We start from the raw sequence: 15,725 nt of genomic DNA on the forward strand, positions 1-15,725 counted from the left end.
AGCACTACCAGCTTCACGGAGTTACTGTGAAATGCTGTGAAATACTGTGAAATGCATACCGTAAAATGCTAATGGATGAGGCTGGCCCTGCTTTAGGACATAAATCATTGTGCACACACAGGGGTGTGTGAGGTCTCATTAACCCTGGCCAAGACAGAGCAAGGGGTCTCCTGATGAGACCATGGTGGAAATGACAATCGGTCCTAACCTTCTTAGTTTACAGATGGAGAAACCGAGGCCCTGGGTCACATCCTGAGCTGACACAGGAGGATTACAGATAAAAGCCGGGTGTCCTGGCTCCAGGACAGTTTCTGGACTCTGAGTTTCTCAGTTTCTGATTCCACAAAAACAGGGATCCTGGGCTCAAAATCACCATGGCTGGAGGGGTATTCCTGACTTTCAGATACCCTTTCCAATCCCAAACCTTCACAAATAGTCTAGGGACAAAGGCATTTTAAATAAAATTCTTTTGCCATCCCTTCCATAGCTGAGATTTATTTCTGAATGGCATCTGAATGAGAATTTTACAGACATTTCATTTCGTGTCCTTGCTATCGCTCCTTTGCTGTCTGTCCTCAAGGAGCAGCTTATGACGGAAACCTCAGTGAGACACTAGGTGTAAATCTCTCCAGAAAGGGACTTGTGCCTTGGGCAGCAGGTCATCAGGTGGCAGCGTCTCCATATGCAGTGTGATTATTGAGGGAGGGAACAGGACCCCGAGAAGGGCAGGGGGGCACAGAGACATTCATTCCTGCAATGTCATGCTTCCGGTGAGTTCCTTCATGACTGAAATGTACATGTGTGGGGAAAATCGCCATCTATCCTGGCAGTCATGGAAGGGAAAGTCAGAGCCATCAGACTGTTTTTGCAAGTGGGTGTGTCCACAGGGCTCTGCATGGAACCTACGAGAATCTTTTGGCTTCTTACGGGGTGTGTGGCCCTGGTCCTCACAGTAAACGGGAATTTGTACCTTTCCCGGTCTGTGACTGTGTGTCTGGGGATTATTTGCGTGTGTGTGTGTACATGCATATGTGAGTGTGTGTGTGCGTGTGCATGTGCACGAGCATGTGTGTGTTGTCAGGACCATCATTATGACCGTGTATACATCAACATGTGTGGTTTTTTAAAATTATTTCTCACTTCTTGCATAAATTACTTTATGTAAAAGGCCATCCGGAACTCAGTTCCTAGCATCCTTTTTCAATAAAGCAATATTATCACAGCCTAGTCCCAAAACTGGTCCCCAGAGAGGCTTTTTCCTGGATTCTTTGTCAAACGAAATGTCACCGACTCACCAAATGATGAGAAGAAGAATTTGTCTTTTTATTTCCCAAGCGAGGCAGAGCAGAAGCAGCTCAGCCACTTTGCATCCTTTCCCTGGCTGGGCAGGAGGGCAGATGGGCAGGTGGGCAGGGTGCTGAAGAGGCCACCATAAAACCCTTGGACTCTGCTGTTTCATTCTGCCCCTTAACCGGCTTTGTGACTTTGGGCAAGTCACTTTTCTAACCTCAATTCCCCCTTTCAAAAAGCAGGATGAATAACCCTTACTTTATAGGGTTGTTGCAAGGATTAAATAATAAATTGGATAATATAGATCTTTGTCAAGGACATTAGCACATGGTAGGGCAAACATTCTTCAGACCCTCTGCTGAATATATCCATTCATTTACTCCTTTATTTAACCAATATTTATTGAACATCTAACATGTCCAAAATACATATTGGGATCTGTGGAGATATATAGGCTTGAGAGTGAGTTTAGGTTTGTAGAACCTAGTGGGGCAGACAGACTGGCAAACAGACGATCACAGTTTGGTGAGACATGTGCTAAGAGAACTGTGCCTGGATGTGCCTTGCTGCTAGAACCGTCCTTGAGACTGTGCGTTCAGGAAGAAGCAGGCTGCAGCAGGCTGCTGGGAAGCCAGTCAGGAGGCCACGGCTGAGGGAAGGTACAGCAGAGGAGATGGAGAGACTGACTGTGGGGCTCACTCCACCTGGGAGCCAAACAGAATGATTAGCTTGTGTCAAGTGCACGGAGATTCTTCTGCTCCTGGAGAGAGCTTTTTGGGCTGGGAAGCCTATCTCAGAACCAGGGTCATTCAGCAGCCCGGTTGGGTGAGGGAGCAGGAACTCCGAGGTTAGAGGGTCTGACTGATGGGGAAAGGAATGGTGGGGAGTTGTAGGAGAAGGGATTGAACCCAACTGAGGGGACAGGAGGGATGGAGACAGGTGGGTTTGGCAGAGCTCTTCAAAGGGCTTCTGCTGGGGCTGAAGGTTTCGCCAAGAAAGGAAATTCTGATGGGAAAATTAAGTGACTTCTCTAAATGTAGGGCTGACCTCAATTGAGTTAAAAAGGACATTTGCTTTCCATGATGGATTCGCCATCACAAGTCTCTAATTTGTGTCTGGTCACATTCTGCCCTGGTCTCCTGATTGCTTTTGGCATTCCTGCTCATTCATTCATCCCATCACTTCATAAACACACATCGAGCCTGATGCCAGACCAGAACTAGAAGCACAGAGGCAAGGAACGCCGGGCTCAGGAAGCTGGGAGCTTAGGGGAGGGACATGTCTAGGAACACATAATAATAATTTAGTGAGATACAACCTAAAGGTCATGGCTAAGAACTTTGGGCTTCATGTTATGACAGATAACAGTCCCCATTCTTAGGAGGTCAGGAAGGAGGGAATGACTTATCCTATGTGGGGTAGAGTGGCATTGAGAGAAAACTTTCCAGAGCTGGATCTTGGAGGATGAGTAGGATTTTGCCAAACAAGATTGAAACAAACTATTAGTACTCTCATTGTCATTAATGACAAGAGTCGCCACTTATTAAAGCTTAGTCTATGTCAGGGCTGAGTATTTTGCTCTCCACGAAGAGTATCAGGTGTCTGATGTGATACCGTGAAATCCTAATAAAAACCCTGCGAGTTTCCATTTTATAGAACTAGGAAAACCAAGACTGACAGAAATCACACAGCTAGTAAGAAGGAGATCTAGGATTTGAATTCAAGTTTGTCTGACTTCAAAGTCTTTTTCACTCTACTGTACTATCTCGTCCACATTCACTTAGCAAAATTGAGTGCCGGAGGCATATGAAATAATCCATAGTTTGGTCAAAAGCTCTCAATTCAGAGACACGTTGAAAGTCAGGGAACTGTAATGCCATTGACAATGAGTAATAATAACCAAAAAAGGCAAAGTCTCCGCTGAACTGACGGAGCATTGATCGGAGGCAGTGTTTCCCAGTAGTGGTTCCTCTTCATGTGATAAGAATGACACTTTCAAGGATCTACATGGGCACAGCACGACCCTAGGTATGGATGGAAAACAGAAGAGAAATTGAAGATACAAGTCTTGTCTTCAAAATATATGATGCCATTAAGAAAATGTAGATTAGCAATGAAAGCAGGAATTCACAAAATAGAGTCAGATTGAGGGCCAATCACAGGGTAGGGTTGCAAAAGGCTGACTTTATTCAGCTGTAGCAGTTCAGAAAAAAGTAGGATGTGAGCTTGTTTTTGAGGGTAGGATAGGACCTGGACAGCAGGGAGAAGGGGGGAACACAAGGCCCCCCAGAAGAGCACGATGGCTTGGGCAGGGGGTCAAAGGGCTCAGACATGGTGTGAGTTTGGTTGTAAGACAGTGGTAGCCTGACGTGGCTGGAGAAAAGGTTCAGGTTTGAAAGGACTTGGGGATTAGGTAAGAGAGCTAGGTTTAGGCTGATTATGGAGGCTAAGAAATTTGGATTTTGTCTTCTTAGGCCTTGGCAAGCCATTATAGGTTTTTGAGTCGGAGAGGAACCATATAAACAAGTAAGTCTGTGAATTATTTTAGCTTCCAAGGAGGCTGTCTGTTCCTAGAGGATTGGAATCTTGGTCTTTTATCTCAAAAAGGCTGATCTCACAGCCTCGTGCTCAGGTGAAATTTGATGCTTTCACTGGGATGATTGAGTTTAGCTGCTAAAGAGCAGTCTGAAAAGGGGCCATACTGTCAGGTCCAGCCTCTTGTTTACAGACAACAATGCCGAAGGATGATGATGGTGAGCATGATGATGGAGCAGAATTCAAAGAGGTTTGGTCCACCATCACATGGCAGACTTGGGGCAGAGCTGGAACTAGCTGTGAGTTTCGCTTGCTCCCCCAGCAGGAAGGTGGGAGAAGCCGTAGACTGTCGCAGGAGTCTACAGTTCAGGAAATGCCTGAGAGTCCTGGAAGGCAAGCACACTTCTGTCACGGCACTTACGTAAGAATAGGTCCTCAGGTGAGCTCCAGAGTAAGAACAGGCCCTTTCAAGGCTCTTTGGTCAGTGGGGATGAAGACTTGGGTGTTTTCTGCTCCTGGGATAACTACCAAGATGGGGCAATGTCCCCGAAACGGACAGGGCATAGATAGGTCTTTGGTATGGGTTTCTGGGCAGAGATTCCAGAGGCTCCATCTTCACTCCTGTCCTGTCCATCTGCAAAAAGTGTAAGTGCAAGTTGGCAAAACAGGGACAGGCGCTCCCTGGGGAAGCTCGTCCATCCCGTCAGAGGGTAGCCTGGTAAAAGGACCTTGGATAGGCAGCGAGGGGCCTGATCAGAGCCAAAGCGCTGGGGTGGGAAAATGGCTGCTCCATTTCTTGGGGATCTTGTGGGGACGGAAGGGATTTTACCTTCAAGATAAAGCTCCTGCTTCCTTATTTGTCCCCTGAAACATCTGAGCCATCAGGTCACACAGAGCCCGTGTCTTCCCACCTATCTCTCTCTGTGTGTCTATCTGCCTCCCTGCCTGTCAGGCTGCCCGTTAAGTGGACCCAAGCCCCACCTCAGGTTCAGGGCAGCAGTGCTGCAGGCTTCCTGTTAGCCTCTAGAGGACAAGGGCTTCATATGGTGACAAAAGGGAGGGTGGTGAGTTCTCTCTCTCCAAGATCTAAAAAGGAGCACCCAGGCCCAGGCTCCCTCCTTCAGGGCAAGGCAGGCTTGAGTGTGGAGGGAAACATGGCTCAGAGAGGCAGCTGGGGTAAGAAGCATGGCCATGATCCAGGGCAGTCTCCTCCCAGACATCTTTTATTCCCCTCAGTGCTTTCTGTCCTGTGAGTTGCCCTCCTTATGCTCAGAGGAATAGCTGGCAGTGAAGGAAATATTTCTGCTATATTTACAGGCTAAATTTACAGATTACAGGCTATATTTCTGCCTTGAAGCTTTCCCCAGGCTGTTGGGAACCAGTTCTGGGAAAGGAGGAATCTAGGTATGTTGTAGCCCTGAAGCATGTTCCATGTGGGCGTGTGTGGTGTCACCTCGGATTGTTCTTCCTCTCTCAAATGTGCATTTTATGAGTCCCTGAGTGGGGAGTACAGTTGACTTCTCTCCCCTAATACGGTGTGATTCCTCTCTGAGGGGCTCCAGCTCCTCGGTATGGTGCTATCTTGGGGTGGGGGTGGGGCAGAGGTACAGCAAGAGCAGAAAGATGGACAAAAAGGCATGCAACTGCAGCTGGACACGGGCAAGGAGCTCCAACCCCTCAGTGCCAGAGAGGACAACAGCTTTCAGAGGCCGAAGGACACACCAGGCCGGCAGGGCTTCTTCCGTCTGCAGCCCTGACCTGGACTTTGTCCCCTACCTCTGCCACTGTAGGCTATGGCAGAGGAGGGGGTGGGGAAGCCGACAGCAAGAAGCAGCACCATCCACACATCTCAGGGTACAACTGTGTCTTTTTCAACTAGATCATGAGCTCCTCGAAGACAGGCAGAGCATGCCCAGAAGAGGGGCAAAGGGGACAGTAAAATGCTACCCAGGATCAAACCTCTCATCTGCCAAGTAGGCCTCAGACACCCAGGAAAGGAGGCAGGGAAGGCAGCACCTGCAGAACTCCCAGGAGTGGCCCCACCCACCACCCAGGACACCTCACCTCTGCCCTGTCCTCTGGGAGCTCAGCATTTACTTAACACTGACTGCTACAGGTTTGGGTTGGTAAAACACAAGAGCAAAGAGAAGTGGGGAGGTTGGAAGACCAAAATGTCTGGAGTCAGAAAACATGCCACTTGCTGGCTGTTTACTTCAGCAAGCCCAGTTCTGGACCTTCCTCCGCCTCATTATCCACACCTGTAAAATGGGAACAACCACCTGGCAGGAAACAGGTGTTTCTCACATACTGTAGAGAGGACCTTGTAAACTGTGGGATCTTCCTGCAAGGAATTTATAAAGTTTCTTTAAAATGAACATACCGTGGGCTGGCCCGGTGGCTCAGACGATTAGAGCTCCATGCTCCTAACTCCAAAGGCTGCCGGTTCAATTCCCACATGGGCCAGTGGGCTCTCAACCACAAGGTTGCCAGTTCAATTCCTCGAGTCCCTCAAGGGATGGTGGGCTCCGCCCCCTGCAACTAAGATTGAACACAGCACCTTGAGCTGAGCTGCCTCCCAGATGGCTCAGTTGGTTGGAACACGTCCTCTCAACCACAAGGTTGCCGGTTAGACTCCCGCAAGGGATGGCGGGCTGCGCCCCCTGCAACTAGAAATCGGCAACTAGACCTGGAGCTGAGCTGCACCCTCCACAACCAAGATTGAAAGGACAACAACTTGACTTGAAAAAAAGGCCTGGAAGTACACACTGTTCCCCAATAAAGTCCTATTTCCCTTCCCCAATAAAATCTTAAAAAAAAAAAAAATGAACATACCTTTATTTGGCAGCTCCACACCTAGAAACTTATCCCAAGACAGTGATCAAATCTGGAGCAAAACTCAGCTACGAGAATGGGTGTTATTTGTTTATAATAGCAAAAACTAGAAACAATCACAGCAATGATAGAAATTTGGCTGAGTAATTCCTAGTATATACATAAATGGAATGCCATATAGCCACTAAGATTATTGTATATATTTCTCTAATATGTAAAGGTATTTATGATATGTTGCTAAATATGAAAGGCTGGTTATAGAACAGTATGACACTGTTTTTAAGAAGAATTTCACTCCTCATATTAACTGTGGTTGTCTTTGAAATATAGGATTACAACTAATCTAAAATCTTTCCCTCTATTTATTTATTTTGTACAATAGCATGTATTACTTTGTAAAGGTAATAAAAACTAAATTATTTTATTAAAATATTGACCTTTAGCATTTAAGGTTAGCGAAGATATTGTGTTTTCCAGAAAATAAGACCTAGCTGGACAATCAGCCCTAATGCGTCTTTTGGAGCAAAAATTAATATAAGACCCAATCTTATTTTACTAAAAGACCTGGTATATTATAATATAATTAATATAATATAATATAATTAATATAATACAATACAATATAATATAACATAATACCATGTCTTATATTAATTTTTGCTCCAGAAGATGCATTAGAGCTGATTGTCCGACTAGGTCTTATTTTCAGGAAAACAAGGTACATAGGAAAGTACTTTGCAAACTGAAAAAATTATACAGACATCAGACAGGATCTCTGCCCATGGGGAGCTTACAGTTTGGAAAGAGATGAAAGATATTTAAGGGGCAACCAGATGGCTGAGTTGGTTAGAGCGCAAGCTCTGAACAACAGGGTTGTCGGTTCGATTCCCACATGGGCCAGTGAGCTGAGCCCTCCACAACTAGATTGAAGACAACGAGCTGCCACTGAGCTTCCTGAGGGGCGGCTGGATGGCTCAGGTGGTTAGAGCGTGAGCACCAACAATAAGGCTGCCGGTTCAATTCCTGCATGGGATGGTGCCCCCTGCAACTAAAGATTGAGAACGGTGGCTGGACTTTGAGCTGAGCTGCACCCTCCACAACTAGATTGAAGGACAATAACTTGGAGCTGATGGGCCCTGGAGAAACACACTGTTCCCCAATACTCCCCAATAAAGATTTATTTAGAAAGAAAGAAAGGAAGAAAGGAAGAAAGGAAGAAAGAAGGAAATTAATGACGACTATCACATGAGATAGAATGTGTGAGAGCTGTCAGAGAATGAGAGCAGCATGTTACCTGGAAACATAGAGGAAGTAAAACTACTTCTGGCTTTAGAGGAGAAATCTAGAATGTTTGAGTTGAACATTGCAGAATGGTTAGGGTCTTGTCAGGTAGGAATATGGAACTGCGGCAGCAGGAGAGGCTGGAAATTGTGGGACAGGTCCAGACATTGGAAAGTGGTGTGTTTGGAGGGAGGGCAGCAAGGCTGTGGGTGATGGATGGAAGATGAGTCTAGAAGGACAGGTGGGGGCCGACTGCAGGCACCTTGGAGGCTGCACTTGGTAAAACGCAATCAGTGAACATTTATTGGTTGGTGCCTTCTATGAGTAAGGAGTCATTGAAAATTCTGGAGCAGGCGGTGACACAGCTGTAAGCCCATCCAGGGCAGTGTGTTGGCAGGGCCTGGCACGGATGGATGCAGAATGAAGCCGTCTGCCTGGGAAGCTCCATCTGGAGGCAGCAGGAAATGCTAACTGTGGGGATGCGGGGCCTGCTGGCATGGCCAGGGATGAGGGCTCTCTCTAGGTTGTGTCACTGGGAATGGAAAGGAGGAAAGCCCATCTTCCGCCCTGACTGGGAAGGGATAGGAAGTGGAGGAGAAATGAGGAGTGAAAATGAGGTGGAGCTGGCTCGCTTGGGGTGTCTCCCAGGTTTGCTGCCTGGGGGTGCCGGAGAACTGGGAGACATTGACAATTCACAGAGAAGACCACAAGAAGGAGAGCAGGCTGGGGCAGGCAGGCGTGAGGGTGTTGCACCACAAGAGTTGGTGCTCACAATCCTCTCAGTTGGTCTTGATACCTTGAGCCCCTCTCTGTGGCTGCCCCAGAGCAGGCAATGCTAGGGGGGCCTGAGCCTCCTTCTGCTTTGAATGTCTGGTACCCTCAGTTCCCCTTGGGAAGAGTCTGAGGTGTGGGGAGGGGGGTTTTATGTCAACCCACAGAGTTCTTGTTAATGGAAATTCATTTACCACCCTGCCCCTCGTGGAGCTTCTCTCAGCTCATGCCATCCTTCTAGCACACCCCAGCTTTCTCTCTCCTGCAGCCGGGAATTCATCCCTCCCTGCTGTGTCTCTGCCGCCCTCACCTTCCTGCAGTGCATGCAGGCACGTGCACACACACACACACACACACACACACACACACACACAGAGGAAAGAAGGTGGGAAAATCTTGTTCAGGCAAATGTCTAAATTTCCATTTCCCCACTGCAGCTTTCAGCCTGGGCCACTGTTTAGCTCCTCCTGTTGTCATGTCACTAGTTAATTACATTCTTTAACACCACTAAGATGGTGTTAACTAGGAAGGAGCTGTGAATGTTAAAGATGCATTTACCTCTGGTGAAGGGCTGCAGATGCTCCGTGATGCCGCCCTGAAGAGGCAGCCCAGGCATCAAGCGGCCACCCCTCCACCCGGTGACCCTGCCATCCTGGGCCCAAGCACAGCCTTGTTGGACTCAAACTGGCAACTCGATCCACAAGTTGAAATTGATGTGTGTTTGGAAAGTGCCAGGCCAGGCCTTGTAATAGCGCTGACCACCAACCTCCATTTTCCAGCACCTTTGTCCATTTCAAGTATTGGGAAAGAAAATTAATTCACTTTAATCTAAAAGTAAATAGCTAAGTTGTGTGGCCAAAGGCACCTTGAGGCCAGAGGCTGTCCTTCACTGTTACTTTCTGCTTTGCCTGTGTTGCCCTCCTGACTCGTCCTCCCTGCTGACTGCAGGCACCCTCCCCTCCACCCCAGCAGTGTCTCGCTGGACCCCCAGATTCCAGACCTCTGAAACCCATCTGCACATCTGAAAAGGCTGCACCTTCTTCCCCTTCCTCTATGTTCCCCACAGTTTAAAATGAAGGCCCAGAAATCACTCAGAGATCTGCCCACCCCTAGGGGGAGAGGGGTCCACATGTATGCTTAGTGTCAGGAAACCAGATAGGCGACGACACGGCACTTCCCACTGTGACAAGGGCCTGGGCTCTAAAATGGCTGGGTGGGCCCCAGCAGCCACAATGAGGAGAGAGACTTGAATGGTGACAATGGTAACAGGTCTGGAGAGCAAATGGAATGTATCCTGCTCGGCCAGCCTAGGGAGAGGCGGTGTCGACTTGTTCACTGATGTCTCTGTGCCTCCGGCCTTCCCTTCTGAGAGCTGCACTGCCTTTTCTCACAGGTGCGTTGGCTCTAGCTGACAGGAAGAATTTCTGGCCCAGCTGGAAGTGAGACGAGGGGAGTGTGTCTCCTGAGAGCCATCCACGAGGCCGCCAGGATCACTGAACAGTAAGAAATGCTTCTCTGTCCTTTAACACATAGTTAAACCCTCCAGGCAGATTATCTTTTCTTCTGAAAGGCTCGAGAACCAGCCCACAATGTTAGCTGACACTTGGCATGTACAGCCCTGGAAAGCACACTGTGTTGTTTTTTCATGTCTTTCCTCCCTGAAGACAGGACGAGGGCTCTGCCTTATGCCCTTACGCCTCTCCTTTCTTCTACACATTCTGTGAACAATAAACTGTTGTGGACACAGATGGATGGGCTGCTGCTCACATCCATGATGAGGATAACATTTGTGCAACTCTCTGGAGCGAGCATTATCGCCTAAGAATCCCCTAGGGGTGTTTGTTAAGAAAGCAGATCCTGGACCTCACACCAGACATTCTGATTCTGTGAGTCCAGGTAAAGACCCAGGAGTCTGCATCCCATGTTTTTGATGAACATGGAGGAAACCAGGTGTTTCTGATGAACTCTGAGAAATCGTTCTTTAGAATGTGGAAAGCATTTTGAATAGAGAATCTCATTTAATCCTCTTATCAGATAACGTTTTTAAAATCCCCTTAAGTAACTTCGTGATCTCCGAGACGTAGGTATCAACCTAGGGAGGGATTTAGAAATCCAGTTATTCAAAACCACTCGTTTTTCTTTCCAGTATGCCATGGTAAGTGCTGGATCTGTTAGGGTGAGATTGGGCCCAGACTTCAAAGGACCCTGCCCAGGATTTTGTAAGTGTCCCTGATGTCTTAGGGCCACTGTAATCTTATAGTTCATCAGCCTTCCTTTCAGGGGCAGTAATCTTTGCCAGATTCCTCACAAGAGCTGGTTCCCTGGAGAGAGGGAGAGGGAGACAGTTGATCAGAAAGGTAAATGGTCGTGGGCCTGGCTCCCAAGCAGGCAGTTAGTGAAGCCCCATGGCTTTATTCAACAGGACCACCTGTCTGAGAGTGGCAGAACTGGCCCATGATGACTGTCCTCTCCTTACCTCCCCTGGCTGTTTGGGGAGCTCTGTGTTCTCAGTGTATTAGGGGTGGGGAGCATGCTGTGGCTCCTAGAGCTGAGAGCCGGAGACAAGGGCATATGCAGAGGGCCCGAGGCTTCAGTAAGTGTGGGTCAGATGATGCCCATTTAGAAAACAGGTTGACAAACTATTCAACAACCTGTGGAGACTGTGTACAATGGCGTTGAAGAGAGTTCACTGCAGACAATGGCTGTGGCAGAGGCTTGAAGACAATGGCGCGATGCTGGCATCTGAACAGGTCAAGACGGTGCCTGAGGGCATGGAGGTGCCCTCTGCCCCTCCCTATGTTGAATATGGGGAAGGATGGAATGAGTCGCCAGAAGGCTAACTACTGCTGTGAGTTCTGTCTGTAAAATGAAAGGTTTCCATGGATGAGATAGAAGCCACCTCGAATATCACCCGTGACCTTCCCTCTCCCTCCTGCCACAACACACACACACACACACACACACACACACACACACAGAGACCACTGAACTGTCTTGCCAAGTGAGTGCCAGCCTGGTCTGTTCTGGGGACTAAATACAGTTGACACTCTTGCTTGGATGGGTGCAATTGCAGGGACAATTTTTGCAGCTAATGCTGGAAGTGTGGCAATCAGAGAAGCTGCCAGCTGTCTCACTTAAATTCTTAGCTCTGTCACTCTCTTTTTTTAAAAATCGTTTTGCTTACATAATCCACCCCCTTTTTATTTTCTAATTCTCTCCTTGCAAAGCTGGCACCAGAGGGGAAGGGCTGGGGTGGAGGGGGTAGCAATTACACATCAGTTTGGGGAGCATTTACATTTTGCAATTGCAATTTAAAAATAAGCCGTGTTAATGATCTCCACGTGCCGACGACAAACCCTAACCGACATAGAGACTCTCCTGGGCCTGCCTGCCTTCTCTGAAGTCAGAGGCTCTGTAGAGGCAGAGGTACCTAGGGACACATGGGGGAAACCAGGGGCAGCATCTGAGGGGTGGCAAGAGCAATTGTGTGTCCTCGCGGTTGGTGCAGGACAAGTATAGAGCCGAGCACCTAGCAACCAGAGTTAAGGACTGCAGCTTCTCTCCTCCTCCCTGTATTGATGCTCCACCCTAGCCCATCTCCTGTCAAGCCTGGAGCAGCAGGGCTTAGTGTCCTCAGGAGGCAATGGCAGTGCTCAGAACTGTGAAAAAGGGAGCCTCAACTGCTGGTACCCTCCAAGGGGGGATTTTCAGAGTCCCATTTGGGCTAATGTAAATCGAAGTTCTGAAGAGCCAGCCAATGTATCTGAATGTTCATGGACTATGTAAAGGGTCTGATCCCATGTGCAGGGTTTAGGAAGGGAATGGGATTAGCTGTATCCCAGTTTGGGAGACACTTCTCCTCTTATCAATCAGCAAATACATACAGAGGGTCCAAAAAAAAGTATACACATTTTAAGAAAGAAAAAAACTGTATTAAAATTACACTGATGGTAACCACTTTGAGCACCTCTTGTAATTGCAGAAGTGAGATGTGACTTGTATTCATCTTTTATTATCAGTATATATTGAGTATTAGGATTTTAATAGTTTTTCCTTTCTTAAAATGTGTATACATTTTTTTGGCACCATCGAGGTGTGTGTGTGTGTATGTATATGTATATGTATATATATATATATATATATATATATATATATATAGAGAGAGAGAGAGAGAGAGAGAGAGAGAGAGAGAGAAAGAGAGAGAGAGAGAGACAGAGACAGAGACAGAGACAGAAACAGAGACAGAGAGAGATCACTTCTTTATCCATTCTTCTATTGATGGACACTGAAGTTGCTTTCATATCTTGGCTATTGTAAACAATGCTGCAATGAACATATGGATACATATGTCTTTCCAACTCAGTGTTTTGGGTTTCTTCATATAAATATCCAGAAGTAGATTTACTGAATCCTTCTTTGTCTCTTGTTATAGCCTTTGTTTTAAAGTCTATTTTGTCTGGTATAAGTATTGTTACCCCAGTTTTGGGGGCTTTTTTATGTCCATTTTCATGAAATACCTTTTTTCATCCCTTTACTTTCAGCCTTTGTGCGTCTTTTGATCTGAAGTGAGTCTCTTGTAGGTGTCATATGTAAAGGTCTTGTTTTCTTATCCATTCAGCCATGCTATGTCTTTTGACTGGAGCATTTAATCCATTTACATTTAAAGTAATTGTTGATAGACATGTAGTTATCGCCATTTTATTATTCATATTTTTTATCTTTTTCTTTTCTTCTTAAAGAATCCCATTACTATTTCTTGTAATTCTGGTTTGGTGGTGATGAACTCCTTTAGCTTTTTCATGTCTGGGAAGCTCTTTATCTCTCCTTCAATTCTAAAAGATAGCTCTGCTGGGTAGAGTAATCTTGGTTAGGTTCTTGCTTTTTATCCCTTTGAATATTTTTTGCCAATTCTTTCTGGCCTGCAAAGTTGCTGTTGAGAAATCAGCTGACAGTTTTATGGGAGCTCCCTTGTAGGTAACTAACTGCTTTTCCCTTGCTGCTTTTAAGATTCTCTCTTTGTCTTTAACCTTTGGCATTTTAATTATGATGTGTCTTGGTTTGGGCCTCTTTGGATTCATCTTGTTTGAGACTCTGCACTTCCTGGGCTTGTATGTCTATTTCCTTCACCAGGTTAGGGAAGTCTTCTGTCATTATTTCTTCAAATAGGTTTTCAATTCCTTGCTTTCTCTCTTCTCCTTCTGGTTCCCCTATGATGCAAATGTTGGTATACCTGATGTTGTTCCAGAGACCCCTTAAACTATCCTCATTTCTTTTTCTTTTTTTTTTGGATTCTTTTTTCTTTTTGCTGTTTTGATTGGGTGTTTTCTGCTACCTTATCTTCCAAATTGCTGATTTAGTCCTCTGCTTCATCTAATCTACTGTTGATCCCCTGTAATGTAGTCTTCATTTCAGTTATTGTATTCTTCATTTCTGACTGGTTCTTTTTTATGTTTTCTATCTCCATTTTTGTTCCTATCTCTTTGTTGAAGTTCTCCCTGAGAGCATTGAGCATCCTAATAACCAATATTTGGAATTCTGCATCTGGTAGATTACTTATCTCCATGTTGTTTAGTTCTTTTTCTGGCGTTTTGTTCTGTTCTTTCCTTTGGGACATGTTTCTTTGTCTCCCCATTTTGGCTGCCTCCCTATGTTTGTGTTTATGTATTAGGTAGACCTGCTATATTTCCCAGTCTTGGTAGAATAGCCTCATGTAGTAGGTGTCCTGTGGGGCCCAATGGTGCAGTCTCCCTGGTCACCTGAGCCAGGTCCTCCAGGTGTATCCCTTGTGTGGGTTGTGTGTGTCCTCCTGTTGTAGTTGAGCCTACGTTGCTGTTGGCACGTCAATTCGAGGGATTGACTCAGGCTGATTGGTTATGAGGATTGGCTGTGACTACATTGGAGGAGCTGTTCTTTAGGGGGCTGACCCTACAGAGCAGGGCTTTGGTACCTGTCCAGTCTGCCCTTTGAGTCTGCCATTTGTGGAGGTGGTTGAGTGGTGCTCTGGTGTGATCTGAAGCCGGTCACTGGGTGTGTGGGTTCTGGGGATGCTTGGGTGGGGCTCTGATGTAGGCCAAGTTCAACTGCTGCACGTGCCTTGCTTGGGGCCACTTGGTATGATCTACAAAGTAATTTGCAGATGGTTGTCACTTGTGCTGGCTTGGAGGTGCCTGGGAGAGGCTAAGCTGTGAACCAAGGCCAGCTGCCAGCAGTGCCAACTTTGAGGCTGCTTAGCAAATGGTATGGGGCATGCTGAGGCCAGCTACTGCTAGTTTGAGGTCTGTGAACTTTTGAAAGGTTTTATGAAAGTCCACAGCATGAGCCAAGATAGGTTGTTTGTATGGAAAAGCCCCTGGAAATGGCTTGGGTCAGGCAGGTGTCACCAGGGAGGGACGAACAATGTTTGCCAGGTTGATGGAGACTCAGACATGGTACCTGCCTATGCGTGCAGGCAAGGTGCTGGGAGGGCTCAACAAAGGAACAATGGCTTCTACCAGCACTTCTGTCTGGGAGAAAGCTGCCCCTCCAGCCCTCACCCTGCAGCCAGACAATTCAGTTCCTCCTCGTATTGCTCTGGTGCCTTTCAAGCTGCTGCTCCACTACTGAAGACAAGAGTGAATGAGTCATTAGGCAAGCCCATGTGATGGCCCTTTAAGAGGAACACCTGGGACTCCAGCAGTGCTCCGTCTCACTCAGCCACACTCTCCGCTGGTTTTCAGAACCACAAGTTATGGAGACTTCTCTCCCTGGCACTGGAACCCTGGGCTGGGGACCCTGGTGTGGGGCTGGGACCCCTTGCTCCTCCGGGGGTACCACCACAGCCAAGATATTTTATGGTCACACGGAGGTGTGGGACAAACCCATTCTGCGTCACTGCCCCTCCTACCATTCTTGTTGTGGCTTCTTCTATATGTCCTTAGTTATCGGACTCCTGCTCAGCTAGATTTCAGGCAATTCTCAACGATGGTTGTTCTGTAGTTTAGTTGTGTTTTTGATGTGGTCACGGGAGGAGGTCAGCA

General features: G+C 47.0%; 1 protein-coding gene across 6 annotated transcripts in view; it reads left to right on the forward strand.

Annotated features, from left to right (window-relative positions):
* The window catches only part of PKNOX2 (PBX/knotted 1 homeobox 2), a 257,738-nt gene that overhangs the window by 148,882 nt on the left and 93,131 nt on the right, over positions 1-15,725 (forward strand). For 4 of the 6 annotated variants that reach the window (XM_081037159.1, XM_081037165.1, XM_081037160.1 and 1 more), the window contains one exon: positions 10,103-10,209. The exons of the other annotated variants lie outside the window; for them this stretch is intronic. The gene's annotated coding sequence lies outside the window, so the exon portion shown is untranslated. The remainder of the gene's footprint in view (positions 1-10,102; positions 10,210-15,725) is intronic. 6 annotated transcript variants of the gene reach the window in all.

Source organism: Rhinolophus hipposideros (assembly GCF_964194185.1).
Source record: "Rhinolophus hipposideros genome assembly, chromosome: 24".
In the NCBI taxonomy this organism is placed as follows: domain Eukaryota; kingdom Metazoa; phylum Chordata; class Mammalia; order Chiroptera; family Rhinolophidae; genus Rhinolophus; species Rhinolophus hipposideros.